Source organism: Monodelphis domestica, chromosome 3, assembly GCF_027887165.1.
Source record: "Monodelphis domestica isolate mMonDom1 chromosome 3, mMonDom1.pri, whole genome shotgun sequence".
NCBI lineage: Eukaryota > Metazoa > Chordata > Mammalia > Didelphimorphia > Didelphidae > Monodelphis > Monodelphis domestica.
In genome coordinates, this window is record NC_077229.1 from 314,242,952 (window position 1) to 314,260,170 (window position 17,219).

Here is a 17,219-nt window from a genome sequence, read left to right on the forward strand (position 1 = left end):
GATCTCTGCCCTCCCTAATTTCTTAATATATGCACTCAGGGATGTGAATTTTCCTCTGAGTACTGCTTTGGCTGCATAACATAAGGTTTGAAAGGATGTCTCACCATTGTAATTTTCCTTGATGAAATTATTAATTGTTTCTATGATTTGTTCTCTAACTAACCAATTTTGGAGTATCATATTATTTAATTTCCAATTAATTTTTGATTTGGTTCTCCATCTACCCTTACAGATCATTATTTTTATTGCCTTATGATCTGAAAAGGATGCATTTATTATTTCTGCTTTTATGCATTTGTATGCCATGTTTCTGTGAGCTAGTGTATGGTTAATCTTTCTGAATGTGCCATTTGATGCTGAGAAGAAGGTGTATTTCTTTTTGTCCCTATTTATTTTTCTCAATATGTCTATAAACTCTATTTTTTTCTAAGATTTCATTCACTTCTTTTACCTTTCTTATTTATTTTTTGATTTGATTTACATAAATTTGATAGTGGTTGGTTCAAATCTCCCACTAATATGGTTTTACTGTCTATTTCCTCCTTCAATTCTCCTAGTTTTTCCATTAGAAATTTGGGTGCTATACCATTTGCTGCATTCATGTTGATTAGTGATATTTCCTCATTATCTATAGTCCCTTTTAACAAAATATATTTACCTTCCCTATCCCTTTTAATCAAGTCTGTTTTTGCTTTTGCTCTGCCAGATATAATGATTGCAACTCCTGTCTACTTTCTGTCAGCTGAGGCCCAGAAGGTCTTACTCCAACCTTTAATTCTGACCTTGCAAGTATCTACTCACCTTATGTGTGTTTCTTGAAGACAACATATGATAGGATTTTGGATTCTAATCCACTCTGCTATTTGTCTACAATTTATGGGTGAGTTCATCCCATTCACTTTCAAGGTTATGATTGTCATTTGTGACTTCCCTGGCATTTTGATCTCCTCCCCTAATTCTGACCTTTCTTCTTATGCTATAACCTTTTAAGCCAGTGATTTACTTTAAATCAGTCCCCCTAGTCCCCTCCCTTGATATGTTTCCCTTTCTAGCCCCTCCCTTCTTGTTCCTTTCCCCTCCCCCCTCTCCTTCCATCCCTTTTTGTGTTCCCTACTCTCTTACCCCCCTTGGTTTTCCCTTCTTCCTTACCCTATTGAATAAGATAGAATTCAAGATCCCAATGGATCTAGATGCTCTTCCCTCTCAGAATTGATTTCACTGAGAGTAAGGTTTAAGTAAAAACTCTCTCCCTCTCCTTCTTATAGGAGATTTCTTCCCCTCACCTTCCCATGTGTATCTTTCTCTGGAGCTGGACATCCACAAATCATTCTTAAAATAATATTTTTATGCTATATATGATATTCTGTTTGCTCTGCTCATAATTTCTTGCAGATCTTAACATGTTCTCCAAAATTAACCTGTTCATAATTTCTTACAGTGGGATAGTATTTAAGTTGCCTCAGCCATGTTTTCAGTTCCCTTATTGGAAACCTGATTACTCCCCCCAAAAGAAGATATATTTAACAAAATCAAAGAGGACTTATACTTTCAAATTCCTCAGAGATAGAAGTCTTGATTACATACTAAGAAGGAGCAGGGATCCACCCTCTCTACAATAGATTTTCCAAGGTGAAGTATTCTCTAAATGTCCTGGGAACAAAGGAACTGATTTGAACTATATATGTCAAAGCCCAGACATAGAAAAAAATCAGTATATTAAAAATAAATCCTCCCCTTGTTAATGTTTTAATTTAAGTAATTTTTAATTGGATTTTATGGTTCACAAATGGCTTCTGCATAAAAAACAACTTAAATCTATTAAACTAACTTGAATGTAAAATGATGAATGGAGAGTTGAGTCTGCCAATGATCACCAGGGAGGGTTGTGAAGATTGGATTTGGCTATCTCCTGATTGAACAATGAAGGTACTTAGTTCTTCCTTTATTGTGAAGGCAAAATTGTAATCCCCTATCTATTTTTAGATCTTAATTCTCAAAAGTTTTAATTCAGTATTTAAAGTAGATCTATCCATTTTAACTAAAAAAGGTGTTAACTAACCACAAAAGGTGTTAACTAACTATAATAGGTGTGACACCCATTTCATACATTGAGTGAGCATTCCTGGAGAGGAGCGTCTACTGTGATTGGTAGACGTAAAATTTAGGGGAGGTGACACAAGAGTAAAAGGTCTTCAAATAGAGGAAACAGAGGCACACAAGATGTATATAGATAAAGAATGAAGAAGAGTCACTTGGAGGAGAGACTGGAAGACAGACACTCAGACTTGGAGTGAAGACACTTGGTTATGGAACTGGATCCCTGGAGGAGCTCATACAGGAGACCTCAGACTGCTTTGCTTTTAGATGGTGACAGTGGTGAGTAAAAGGCTGACTTAGTTTACTTGCCTTTATGAAGGTGTGAACCTCTGATAAAGGCTCATCATCTTGAGACTCCTTTCCCCTGGCTGGGGCTTAGAATTTCTACCTGATTCAGTTGAAGCCAGAGCTTTCTCCCTCTTTCTCTCTCCCTCTTACTCCCTTACTTAATATCTTCCCTCTATTGTAAATAAATTACTATAAATTCCATTTACTTTAGTAATTCATTTTGGGATTTAGAAATTAAATCCCTGGTGAACACCAATTTTAATATTAAATCCAAACATAAATCTAACATACCAAAAAAGCAAAGAAAATTTTAAAAATGAAAAACAATGTGTTTCCATTAGTAGTACTTAAGAGTTTTGGTTTTCTGTTTAGGTAGATAACATTTTTTATTGTGTATCTTTTGGAATTGTCTAGTATCATTGTATTGGCCAGAGCAGCTATCTTTCACTATTTTTTGTTTGTTTTTTTATCTTTCACTGTTGATCATCATTATAATATTAATGATATTGGGTCCAATGTTCTCCTGGTTCTGGTCACTTCACTTCATAACAATTCATATAAGTCTTCACAAGTTTTTCTAAAACTATCATCCTAAAAAATAATTATATTATTTGTAATAGATAATAATATGGGACTATAGTTGGTTGTTAATTCATAACTAACAGATCAGGCAGTTATCTTCTTTTGTCTACCCTCCCTTCCTCCCATTTCCTCCCTCTCTTCCAGCCTCCCTCTTCTTCAGCCTCTTCAGCTTCCCCTCTTCCTTTTTCTTCCTTCTTCCTTTGGTAAAATAAGCATTGCTCAAGTCCAGCACTGTGTACCACCTAGCTTCTGAAGGTATTTGGGTTATTATATCATTTGGTGAAGGTGTGACAGTATGTCTTTTCCTCATAAAATTATTTACAGCCCTCAGATCCATGACAAATCTCCAAAAGGGAGTGTCATCTTCATTTAGCTTGTTCTTTTTAATAGCTAGAATTGCACTATTCTATTCAGACACCATAGGTCTTAATATGCCTTGTTCTAGCAAACTATGATAGATGTTATTTCTTCTTTTGCTTCTTTACTCAATTTGTATTGCGGTATCTTAGGTGGTGTTCTTAACTAAGGTTTCTAAGTTTGTATCTACTACCATTATTTGTGCTCTTTGTTTGGGGATCACAAAACTGTAGATGTTCTTAAGATAGGTCAGTGTCTGTATAGCAGCCATGGAAATTATATAGATCTGTGTCAAAATCTGCCAGATAATAGTTTCTTTCTGAAATGGCAACTGGAGTATGAACATAGTGGTATTGCTAATGTAGTCCACTGAATCTTAGTCATTTTGCTGTATAAAATGTTATAGATCCAATAGCCTATAATGACTGCCAGCACAACTACCCCACAGAGCACTTATTTGAACATTTTTGCAGTTGTTTTAGGGATTGTAAAGTTCAGTCAGTCTGGGTGCCAAATTATAATAGATAATAATATGGGACTATATTTGGTTGTTAATTGATAACTAACAGATCAGGCAGTTATCTTCTTTTGCCTACCCTCCCTTCCTCCTGTTTCCTCCCTCTCTCCCAGCCTCCCTCTTCTTCAGCCTCTTCAGCTTCCCCTCTTCCCTTTTCTTCTTATTCTTTCTAAATCACTCAGGGTGAACTATGATGTTTCAAAATGAAAGTCTTTCTTTTCTTTATCTTAAGTAAGGGATTTATTTGGGGAAGACAAGAAAAGAGAGAATGGAGGTAAGAGGGTTGGGGATTTCCCTAACACTACAGGTTGGAGGATATTGGGATAGAGTTCAAATTGAGAGGAATGATTGATAGATCTGGCAGTTCAGTCACTATCATGAACAGAGCAAGACAGAGAGATATCTGGACTATTGTACTTCTTTCTTCTGCCTTCGAAGTCACCAGGTCATCTCCAGTTTGATTCTCCAAAGTCCAAAAGAGAAATCAGCTTCTTCCTTCCTTGACACCAGGCAACAAGAAAAAGTCTGCAGTTGACTTTGCCTTCAACAGTTTGTCCCGGTAACCTTTCAAATGGAACCTTGATTTGATTGATAGCTGCTCCAAACTCAGCTGCTAAAAATCATTCTCAATTTCTCTCTTCCACAAATTCCATCAGAATTATATACTACAGCTTGTTCAATCCATCCCCAACAGGTGGAGTGCCCATTAATTTTATGAAGGGCTAATTTTGGGTAGGAGTTTAACAAAGTGAGGAGACCAGTTTGATAAAAACACTAATTTAGAAGGTTTTATTACTCTAATACCTTATGACTATACCTAAAAATCTAAATCCTACCTAAGATTTCTAAAAACCCTAATCTAACTGTCTTCAAGGACAGGTTCTTCTGCCCAAGCAATACCCAGGCCTAACTTATCTACACTGTCTACCTAAAAATATATTCATTACCTACCTACCTAAGCTGATCAATAAACATTAATCACCTACAACCTCCTTTAATCCATTTCTCTATTCCAACTGTCAGTAGGAAACTGCCTGTCAGAGATACAGACAGACCTCTTGCTCTCTAGCAATCCAGAGACAACAGCCCCCCTCTCTCAACTGTCTCTTTCTTATATATCTCATCTCCTAGGTAACAGAATCTTCATATCTGGGTCACTCTTACTTAGAAATCTGTCTGTTCCTGCCTCTTACTTAGAAATACTTTTTCTCTTAAAGACAGAGGGAGATTTTAAAAAATCTCTTTAAAAACATGATGCCATTGGAAGGTACTTTTTTTCTATATGACTGAACAAATGTACTATCAAAGGAGATTCAGGAAGCAACAAGCATGAAATAGAAATAAAATATAGAGAGATCAGAAAGGGAAGAAGGGGAAGGGATAAAACATCAGAGAAGAAAAAAGGAAAAGAATATGAGAAAGAAGTATATGAGGATAAAAATAGAATGTCCTCTCCAAGAAGACTGGATAGTTAAATAGAGTTGAGGGTAAAATAAGGTCAAGCCTCAAGCCACAGCTACTACAGAAAATATGAGTATGAATTAAGTTAGGGGAAAATGTTTCAGCAGAATTAATAGGATTCTAGGATGTTTTGGAAACTCTCTGCCTATAATACTTTTTATAACACTGTTGAATATTGGAATTCTATAAACTTGGTTGACTTAAGTGTGTGAATAACTTGGAAAAAACACTAGCCTAGAAATTAGAAGTCCTAGACTGATATTAAATCATTCTATGACCTTAGACAAGTCATTTCTCCTCTGTAAGCCTAAACCTGAAAAGTTTGAACCATATAATGTCTAAGGTCCCTACCAGTTCTAATACTCTGTCTAAGCAAGGCTTAAGAGTTGCTTGAAAGGCTGCTAACACTTAGTATAGAAATGTATAAATTATTCTGATTTCCTCTTTTCTTACTAACACTCACTCCCCTCCCAAAAAAAGAAGTTCCTTTCAAGGCAAATGTATTGTATACATTTTAATAATATGGTTGTGATGAGTTCTCCAAATTATTAGGTTCCTTAGCATAAGGCTCAAGATACAGTGGAATGATACAAACATGGCATTCAAAAATTAAATACATTCACTAATCAATAAACAAAAACAAACATTCCAATACTTGGCTGCAGACTTAGATGCATCATGCTCTCCAAATGAGAAAGTAGGGAATTTTTCATTTTAATTTAAGATCATTTGTCAGTTCTTGAGGATTAACAAACTAGTAAACAAGATAAACACTAGAGACCTACTAAAACCTTGTATCAGAAACTTTCTCCTGACATGAAGGTCCTAAGTACACATTGAGTATCTCTCCTTTTTCTGGTTAATTATCCCCATCCAATGAACTCAGAATTTCTGAATTTGTTGATCTATAAGGGTACTCACCAGGTACCCTTTATAAGCATATTGGTTCACAAGGAATCAATATTTAAAGTTTAATAGAAAACAGGTAGGACTCAAGTCTGTGTCCAAAAAATAGTGGCTATTCCTCTTACCCATGCAAACAGAGTGAACCTTTTTTTCATACATCTTTCTAATTTGCATAGACTTAAGATACTACCTTGAATTAGGTTACATTTGGAAACAGGCAGGGTTTGTTCTTCCCATTAATGTTTCTCTATGGCTTCTCTATGAGTCATGTTGCTTCCTTCCAAAGGCTCTCACCAACTACCACTGTCACCAATTATCACCAGTCACTGCTTTTCATCAATGTTCCCATCTGCTGCATTTTATCTTTCTCCATTAAACCTTTCCTCTGCTCTCACCTGGTAATTGTCTCAGTAGTAGAAATAGCCACTTTCCCTTCACTCTACTTAAATTCTTTATGCAATTCAACTTTCCTCTAGCAGATACTCAACACCACCTCTTCTCCCTCCCATTCTAGAGGACCAACTAAATAATTATTTTATATGAAACAAATCTCTAAGAGTATTTTATAGCCATATGTATGCATATACACACATATACACATACATACATATGTATATAAACTTCTACATTCTTTTTGAGCCTTTCTTTTTTGATGCACAGTTCTCACTGCTGCATTTCTAGCGAGTTTAGTTTAACACTTTTATTATGAGATCCTTACATTCTATGATTAGGTCCTGGGATTTCAGAGACCATCTTCCTTATAGTTGTGAGGCTAAAATATGGAAATGTGTATAAAGAGTAATACACGTTGAAATGTATTGAATGAAGCACTAAATAAATGTCCCTTTTTATTACTATATGCAAGACAACAGAAATATAGAAAAAATGTGAGATATGGCTTTTGTGTCTGAGGCACTTGTAAATTAGTAGACAAAATTCATTTTGAAGAAGAAACAAATCATAATACAAGATGCCAAACTCATATAAATGGCAGGTGATGATCCTTTTAGATTTTCAAATTTTATTTGTGGAAAGGGATGGAAACAAAGATAGTTCTTAGAGAACCTTTGAGAAAGGCACCTCTAAAGGAAAATGAGAGTAGCTCATATATCTATTTGGAACCTATCACAGTATGTATAATGGGTGAGATGTTCATCTAAATCTAATTTCTCTCATATTGCTCTCCAACTTTCTAAGCAGTTTTTGTCAAATATCAAGTCCTAATCCCAGTAGCTGGGATCTTTGAGATTATTGCATACTTGGGTATTAGATACATTTGCTACTTTGTTTTATACTTAATCTGTCCCACTACTAGATTTCTCTATTTTTTAACTAGCACCAAAAAATATTTTAATTGCTTCATAGTATAGTTTAGGATCTGGCATTGCCACTGCTCATTGTTCCAATTTCTTTTTATTATTTCTCTTGAGATCCCTAACTTTATTCTCCTCCATATTAATGCTATGATTATTTTCTCTAGTTCTATAAAGTTCTTTGATAATTTGGCATCATTGAATAAGAAAGTTAAGTAATATTGTCATATTTATTATATTGACTTTGTAAAATTAAATTAACATCCAATACTTCAAGTATTATTTTTATAAAGTTTATTATCTGACAAAATAGAAACACTTGACTAAGTTAATCTATCTGCTCAAAAGGCCCTTTTCCACCAAAGCCACCAACAGGAAAGAAAGAACTAGACACGAAACTCCACCCAATTTATATCCTGTCTACTTCAGCACGTAAGGACAGGAAGTAAGTCAGGTTCTGGAAATTGTAGTTTTTGCTGGGGATTGTAGTTTTGAGGGTAACAGATTCTAATTTCACAATAATCTCTTTCACCTTCTACTGTCTCTAAACTATCCCTCAGCTAGCTATTAGTAGCTAATTCTTGTAAAGAAAGATAAGTCCTAAACTTTAAAAATAAATAGGCAACCAAGCATGATACTGTGTGGCATAACCCAAATTGGGAAAATATTGTTTCTTTTCTAACTAAAATGGCTCATAATTCCAGAGAACATTTCACAGTGGCTCCATATAGCACTAATCCTAGCCAGTGATATAGGCGTGGTATTTTACATGTTCTTCCATAAGAAGAAACAAGACAATTGTTTAGTTGAACTCAGAGCTGAATTAAAAACTCAAAATGAAAGTAACATGAATAATCTGAAATATAACTGGAAAATAATGAAGAAGTCTCTGTAAAGGAGCATTGGAATTAGAAAAAAAAAGTGGGGGGGACTCTTAAATTCAGTTCCTGTATCCTGTCACACATATTGTATTTGTAAATCATTTGTTTTAAGATCTAATTTTGTTTAAGTTACTGTGTTTTGGCTGTTGACTATGTGTTCTGTTGCATTGTCTTTGTTTGTACCTCCCTATATAACTGGACTGGAGAAAATACCATTGTAAAAGTCCTGGAGAATTTAATGATCTAAAAATGTAATTTATTTTAAAGGGCCTTCTGAAGTGAAGTGCTTAAATATTACCCAACCCCACATTTATAAAAATACAATGAATTAAAATCTGAAAGTAATTTTCACTATTGTAGTCCTCACCTCCACATTACGATGGATGGGACATATAAAAGGCACGCCTTTTAGAGCTGTTACAGTCTCATGCCAAAGCAGGGAGCAAACCCAAGGAGTTTGGTTACCCTGTGATGGATTATAGTCTTATAGGAAGATAGGAAAGTTTTCCTAAGGGACATGGTACTCCTAAGTGGCCTGTAAGAGGGAGCATTTCTCATGAAGCCTAGTAGCTACACACACATATATGTATTAAAAGGAATGTAAAATTAAAGGTAGAGAACAAAACAAGTTCCTGCTACAAAAGTTTTATATAAAGCTGTTTTCTAAATGAAAATTAATGTATCCTGAGTTGATCTGAGTGTTGGTCAAAACCCTCCTGGGGCGGGGGGATTTCAGGGGGAATTGTAAAATTGTCATAAAATACAAAATTTTTAAATTGTCTGAGAAAAAATTTCAGGGAAAGGAACTTCAATAACTCTTTCCATTAAGAAAATGAGTGACTCTTTGGTGCTGTAGGCAGCATGTCAGTCTTGAAAGAGAAAGGTCCAGAGGTCCATCCTTGGAAGGAGGATGTGATATACTGGGAGTGGCTTCTGGAGACTAGAAGAGTCACTTGGCTTGGACTTAGTCCCCATCTGAAGTGAATTGTTAAGCCTGAAATTCTCCTCAGGGTGAATTCTCACAGGAACAGGGTCAAACCCGAGGTTTCTACCTCCAAGCTAAATAAACTGGGGATCACTAAATGTTTCTAGGCTTCTAGGTTGGGGGCTTCTAGATTCCACATTGACACCATGTTGGCAGTTACTTACATTTGTTAAAGGCAGAAATTGAAAAGACATTTTAAAAACTGAAGAGGAGACCAAAAAAGAAAATTCAAAAGGGACCTTATTTTCCCATGATGCTTGAAAGGAACTAAATCCCATCCCCAGGTGATATTTTCACAACCTGAAGGAAGAGAAAAGCTTTTCATTTGCTGTCAGATACAGAACTGATTACAAAAACAAACAAATTTTTAAAAAAAATTTGAGGATGGGAGATGATTGGAAGAAAAAGCATTGCTGGTGGGAGCTGACTGGAGTGAAAACAATCCTTTGTAGAGAGGAGTGGTTTATCTTCTTTGACCTTTAGTGACATCTAAGGAGTAAGAAAAGAGGAAATAACTTGGAGTCCAGGCAAAAGAGTACACCTGAATAGTTCTGCAGAATCTGCAGTTCTGCAGATAGTGGTAGCTTTATAATTGGTTTCTCTGACTACAGAGTATTTGTTTCTCTGCTTCAAATTATCCTTCATACAAATGTCTAGACATGCTCCCTAAAGCACAAACTTAAGGGAACTGCTTTTTGCTAAATGAGCATAATATACCCTTAGAGTCCAGCATAAGTATGATTTGAATAGAGCAGAAGGCCCAGAAGAATCTTTTTTACAAGCAGGGAACTTTCAGTGCAAACAGTTCCCTAAGGAAACCAAGAACATCATGTCCTACAGTCCAGAGTCATGTGTTGCCCAAGGGATCTGTGTTACCCTAATTACATGCCTTTCTGTTAGGTTTCTATATGTTTGTGCTCACTTATCTTTAAGGACATTGTGCATTTCTGAAAGAATATGACCTAGATTTATGGGTAGACTATATGTTTAATAACTGATAGATAATGGTGTCATCTTGGCTACTTTGTTTAAATGGGAATTATATTGGTGGGGACTTGGGACCTTCTATCTATCATAAGTAAAAGACACATAGCTCCCTCATACCAGTAGTACCAATAGTACTCTGAGAACTTATTATAAAACTATGGCAACACTCCTCTGGGAATTCTTGACCTGTGTTAGACTTAAAATGGTTGGGTGTCATAAACTGTAATGATTAAAATAGTTGAGGCCATAAAGTGTAGAATTTAAAATAGTTGTCTGCCATAAACTGTGGCAGTTAAAATGGTGGAAGATATAAATTATGATAGATATAAGAGAGGGTGAGTAAATTTGACCGCAGAAAATATGTTTCACTACAGTGTCTTGGTTTTTAAATCAAATATAAGGTGGTCGCCAGGGAAATATTCCCAATTATGAATATGCCCAAGTCAACTGGGTTTTATAGAGAATTTAATTAATAATACAATGGGGAATTAAAGAAAAGGAGAAGAAAAAGGAAATAAGTATGAAGGGCCTTAAGCCAACATGGCCTAGACCTGAATCTTAAGAGAGAGAGCTCAGTCAGTCAGTCTTTTATTACTCACCACAAGATTTGTCTTAAGCAAGGATGTCTGGGGAACAGAGTCTCCCCAGAGGGAGTTCCAGCCAGAGTCAGCCTCCCAAGGGACTTCTTCTCAAGAGATCTTCAAAGGGCCTCCTCCAAAAGGATCTATCTCCAAGGATCTCCAAACCTCCCTTGCTCAAGAGATTCCTTTTCTTATATAGGGTTTTTTTTCCTATGTCACCTCCCCTAAGTTCTTCCATCTACCAATCACTGTAGATGTTTTCTAAAAGACAGCCCATCTGAATTCCAGCTAAGTCGACTAATCCCCTCAGTAAGTCTGAACCAGAGAAAACACAGCTGAGTCGACTAATCCCATCAAGAGAAAACCTGCCTGACCTTTATAGGTACCTAGCATCCCATTGTATCAATTCTAAAAACAGGCATGGCTCAAAGAACTCCTTGCCTTATTATAAGCATGGGTCCAAGTACTTTCATTGTTTAGCAAGGAGTTTTCTCCCCTAAAGCAGTCTTAAGTACAGGTGGAGTAGAGGTCCTCCCATTTCTGATCCTGGCGAGTTCTCACATCAAAATGGGGAATGTTTCCAGTAGGGAATTTGTTCCAATGGAGGATTCCTCAAATGTGGAAATTTTTAACATTCACAAGTCTGAGAGATTTCAAGATTTACACCTGCCACTGCTAGTGCAGGTGTGTAAGATATTGAACCAATCTAGAGAGGAGTAAAAGAGAAAATTAGGGGCTCTTAGTCCTCTGATTCTATGGAATGTCCATGTTATACAGATGATATATTCCATAGGGAATCAAAGGCTCTTCAGTTCTGGTCCCAACTCAGCATCCATCTGCAGTTCTGTTCCAATTAATAAAAAAGGCTCTTGATCATGTTGAACTAAATAGTAAGAAATGGAAAAATTGGTGGTGTGGATGTTGGAGGTCTTGGAGGGATAGGATAGGAATAGGGGGAAGGATTGGGGAATAAAATATTTCCCATAGTAGGAGTAGGCATTGCAGGCTCAGTGAATAATTGATATTTCTATCTGTCTAATCGAGTTTCTTGCCTCCAATGTTTCTCTCCTTCTATCCTTCCTACTGATCTAGATGAGGTTCCTAAAGCATTATCTGTAGGATCACAGACCAAGAGCTAAACAGGTCCGATCACTTTTCTGCTCAAAAATTTTATCTATTCTCTGTTGATTTAGGATAAAGTAAAGATTCCTTGTACTAGAATATTAGCTGTCCCTATTATTCTGGACTTATTTTCCATTGGTCCTTTTCATTCAGTCTATATTCCAACAAAAAATTCTACCTGTGTACATTTATAACGAATGTCCTCTCTACCCAAAATAAATTCCTTACTCATCTCTACCCTCAGATATCCAAAGTTCTTTCAAAGCTTAGCTCAATTGCTATCTCCTCTATTAAACCTTTTTTGAAGCCCCTCACTAGATAGCCCTCAGATATTAATAAAGCAATTTATAGGATCTCTCCTTTTCCTAGGCCTTTCCAATCTTTCATCATATCTATTTATGTATATGTCATATTATTTTAATAGAATTTAATCTGCAAGGATTATTTTGCTTTTCTTTTACCATTCCCAGCACCTAACATAGTAAAAGTTTAATATATGTTTATTGAATTGGAGTGGTCCATAAAGTGATGACAAGCTATATACCAGCTTCCTTGATTCCCCAAGATCACAGCATACATGTATAAATTCACCAAAACCAAGTTATAACCAAAAATACTTTCAAACAGTCCTTCAGAGATAATTCACAGAGACAAAGAATACAAAAATGCCAAAACTAAACTGTGAGGTTTTTTCTCATATTAGTATAAAATGGTGACAAATTACCAAACTGTCCATTAGAAAATGGTTAAAAGCAATCAGGGGAATTATATTTGTATATAGAAGGGAAAACAGATATATTAGACAGGCAACTATAAAGAAATTGTTTGCATAACTCAGAAAGAGTCTTGACATATAATATGAGTCTTCAGAAATTAGGGCCCTAGACTTTGAAGACAATTAAATACGTTTTTGTTGGGACCAAACTGGAATGGTATCTGTTGTAAATTCATGAGATATAATACATGAAAAGCAGAATTATCTAAGGAATATAATGTTTTCCCCACTTCAACTTGCTACTTTCAATCCTACCACTTTTTCTTTTTCCTTCTCCTAGAGCCCAAAGAATTATTTACTTAATGACTTCAGGATGCAAGGAATGGCTGAGTTGACCTTTAGGGTCCCTTTCTATTTTAGTATTTTTTTCTGATTGAGGCCAACATAATATCTGGGGAAAGGCAGATAGCTTAACACTGTGGTTCTTTATAAAGATAGACATCACTCTTCTAACATAATAAGCAATTGGAATCTCAGAAAAAAAATTCTTTTAAAGAATAATAATCATGAGACCATGAATTGAACTGATTTTAATAACATTTTATGATATTATCACAAATAATCCTACTACACCATGTCTCTTGATCCCAGTTCTGGTATTCATCATTTCCACTGGAAATTATCCTACAAACCAAATGTCTTCCTAAGAAGGGATTTTTTTTTCTGTTGTCTTATGCCTTTATGTCTTATCTTTTCCTTTTTTTTTTTTGGTACCACTTATATTTATTACAAATCATTCAACTTTCCAACCCAATAAATTCACAAAAACAGAAAGCCAAGTATGCCTTTCTGGGGGTGCTGAACCAGCTGCAAACTAGTTTGGGTCCCAAGTTTAAGATACCCTTGGAGAAAAGGCTCAGAAGCAGCTGTGTAGCCAAAAGTCAAGGTGGGGGCACCTGTCTGAGTCCCGACTGAGGGCCACTTGAGGAAAGCTGCCAGGGGCAATCAAGAAGTTGGCATCATGTCTCAGGAAGTACTTCACCAGGATGATGTTCATTCTCAGTCCTGAGTGTTTCCATGTATTTCCTCATCTTCTCTGCCATCCAGGAAAGAGGGACAAAGGGCTTTAGTTCTTCCATCTTCAGGTGGAGACAGCCCCGTGTAGTCATTGCTGGCAGCGAGGTCTCTATTGTCCTCTTCTATGAGGAGATGGGCCATTTTGCCACCAGTGGCCCTCATGTGGTGTTGTTCAGCTAGCCAGTGCTTGTCCTGGGGGTTAGCTGCATACTTAAAGAGGTGTGGATGCTTGATATAGATCGGTCCTCCGGTGCCTCCCATGTCAAGGACCTTGTTGGCCCCAGAGCCCAGCACAAAGGTAGTGGATTCATTCAGTTGAGCCGGATCCCATTTAGGATTTTGGTTTCCATACCATGCTGGAAGCTCACCTGTCATTTGAAAGGATGTATCCTGGAGGCCGTCCCTTCCTCTGTTTTGGGATTGGGCTTCCTCGATGGGCACATTCTTCATCTGCTTTCTGGCCTTGATTCATCCTGGGAAGTTCTGAGTATCACTTTCTCCCCATCTGAATACAGCAGCTTAGCCTGTTCCAGACATCTTCAGTAGGCTTCCTGGATCAGTTGCTCTGTATCAACAACTTTCCTGACATTGTCTCTGACATTAAATGCTGCTTTCTGAAAGAACTTCATACACTTGTTGAAGACTGTCTGAATCTCTTCATTGATGCTTCGTTGTAGGACAGCTCAAAGCAAGCCCATAGAGATGGCAGGGTCTGTGAAGCTCGTCGTCATCTGGGAGCGGCAGCCCCTACGCTGCACGTGCCAGTGTTTAATCATGATGTTCCAGGGATTCGTGACTACCAGCTGCCCTGCCGAACCCTCATCCCTGGGCTCTGGGCCTCTTCCCTCCACTCCAGTGGGACCCCACGGCTGCTCTGGATCCCGAGTGGCCCCCATGGGCACTCCCTTTTGCCCCCCAGCGAGGACAGGATATGCCTGTCATATCCAATAGAGGTTTTTGTGAATCCAAAGTCTCTCTGAAAACTGCAGATTAATAACATCAGCTCCACAAGACACTCTACATACTGGGCTGGCCTTATATCTCTTTGAGTAGAGGAGTTTTCTGCATCAAGAATGGTTAAAAAAAAAAAAGATATAAAGGAGAGACCCAGATCCAGAGTGGATAGAGTACTTTCCGCTTAGGGATTCCCCTGAATACCCAGCCATAATCTCCGAGTATTCTAACCTCTGTTTAGTGAGAGTGAAACAATCACTTTCTCCCACTGGGCCAGTTGCGCAAAGACCTTGGAGACAACTGACATAAACAAGCAGTATCTCTTTTTATTATAAGAGGGACTACAAACTGAGGATCAGAACAAGAGGTCCATAGCTCTAAGGGATCTAGCTAGTCCCCCACAATCCTCTACGGCCCTCCTAAGAGGGAGCCTCCTGGTCGTCCAGCTAACTTACCAGCTCCCTATTTCTATCTAGGTGTTCCCCAAAAGCTGACTAAGCTGCCTATCTATGACCCTCAGTAGTTGGTTAGATTTATTTCAAAAGTTGTGTCTGAAAACTGTTATGATTGATCTCAACTGACTAAGTTCACCCCAGGGGGTCTGACCCCTGAGGTAAAACCTCAAAGATGATCTGACAGGATTTTTACATAAAAACCTTCTGGAAAACACAGCAGGTATGGTGAGATCCCTTTCTAGATGTTCCCCAGTCAAATAGAGTACCCCCAAAGATGATTTAGGGGTTTCTCCTTCTCCACAGTCAGAATGAAGTAGATGAGTTCTGATAAACCTGCCTTTCCTCCACCCTTCTGGACAGGAAGAGCCCAATCTCCTACAGGAAGTCACTACTCTAGCAGTTGTCACTTCCAAACTGTTCCTCCTCTGCCTTCTGCCTGCTAAAATCCTTCCCCTTGAGTTCCTAGTATGTCTTAAAGACAGCCTTCCACTTCTCTTAAATCTTACCCTATCTCTATTCTTTTCCCATTACAATGGTGAACTCATAACCTGAAGAAATTTATTCTTCTCAGTAATGTCTTTCTTTGTATTCATCTAATCAATCAAAAACATGAAATTTAAGCAAAATAAATCACATAATTATATAGTACTAGGTCTTGTAGTATTTGCTGAAATAAGAATTAGCCTGCAAATGAATAAAGATACCCCCCATATGACATCTGGTGTGCTAAGCAGAGTCCTTGACGATGCTACGTGAAGCAATACACTGAGAGAGGATCTCTTCACCCTGAGGAGGATAAATATGCAGAGAGAGAGACAGCTAGAATGACTGGAAAATATTCAAGGGTACAATTTTTCCCTGAAAGAGGGAAGGAAGGAAGGAAGGAAGGAAGGAAGGAAGGAAGGAAGGAAGGAAGGAAGGAAGGAAGGAAGGAAGGAAGGAAGGAAGGAAGGAAGGAAGGAAGGAAGGAAGGGAAGGAAGGAAGGGAAGGAAGGAAGGAAGGAAGGAAGGAAGGAAGGAAGGAAGGAAGGAAGGAAGGAAGGAAGGAAGGAAGGAAGGAAGGAAGGAAGGGAAGGAAGGAAGGAAGGAAGGAAGGAAGGAAGGAAGGAAGGAAGGAAGGAAGGAAGGAAGGAAGGAAGGAAGGAAGGAAGGAAGGAAGGAAGGAAGGAAGGAAGGAAGGAAGGAAGGAAGGAAGGAAGGAAGGAAGGAAGGAAGGAAGGAAGGAAAACTAAGGGAACTAAAAGCTAACTTTTAAATTCTCTATGGGCTAACATCTCCAGATACCTCCACAAAAAATTCACTAGTGTTCTCTTGGTTCTGCTTACTTCACTTTGTGTCAGTTCACGAAAATCTTTCCAAGTTCTTCTGAAATCATCTTGCTCATCATTTCTTATAGTGCAATATTCCATCACTATTATATAACAACACTGTTTGTTCAGCTATTCCCCAAAGAGTGGACATCCCCTCATTTTCCAATTCCTTACCACCACAAGAAGAGCTGCCATAAATATTTTTGTACAAATAGGACTCTCCCCCCTTTTATGTCTTTGAGATACAGACCTAGTAGTGATATTACTGGATCAAAAGGTCTGACCATTTGTCAATTGGGGAATAATTTGTATTCTTATAAATTTGAGTCAGTGCTCTATATATTTGAGAAATGAAGCATTTATCAGAGAAATTTGCTATAATTTTCCACCTGTTTCTTGCTTCACTTCTAATTTTGGTTATATTGGTTTTATTTGTATAAAGCCTTTATAGTATAGTATAGTGGTAGTCTCTCTTTAACCGAGGATGACAATTGTCTTTGTGTGTTTTCATCTATGGTGTATAGATGAGTGTGCACAAAGACACTTGTGCATGAAGGAGATTTTAGTGGAAAAGTCATTGCACAGAGACAGTCCCACTCTCTCGGCGTTGGAAGCCTGGGTCCAATGGCAC

The 17,219-nt window shown here is 37.5% G+C and overlaps 1 pseudogene; it reads right to left on the bottom strand.

The window, feature by feature from the left end:
* Positions 1-13,555: 13,555 nt before the first annotated feature.
* On the bottom strand, positions 13,556-15,527 carry LOC100029501 (deoxynucleotidyltransferase terminal-interacting protein 1-like; annotated as a pseudogene).
* Positions 15,528-17,219: the final 1,692 nt, after the last annotated feature.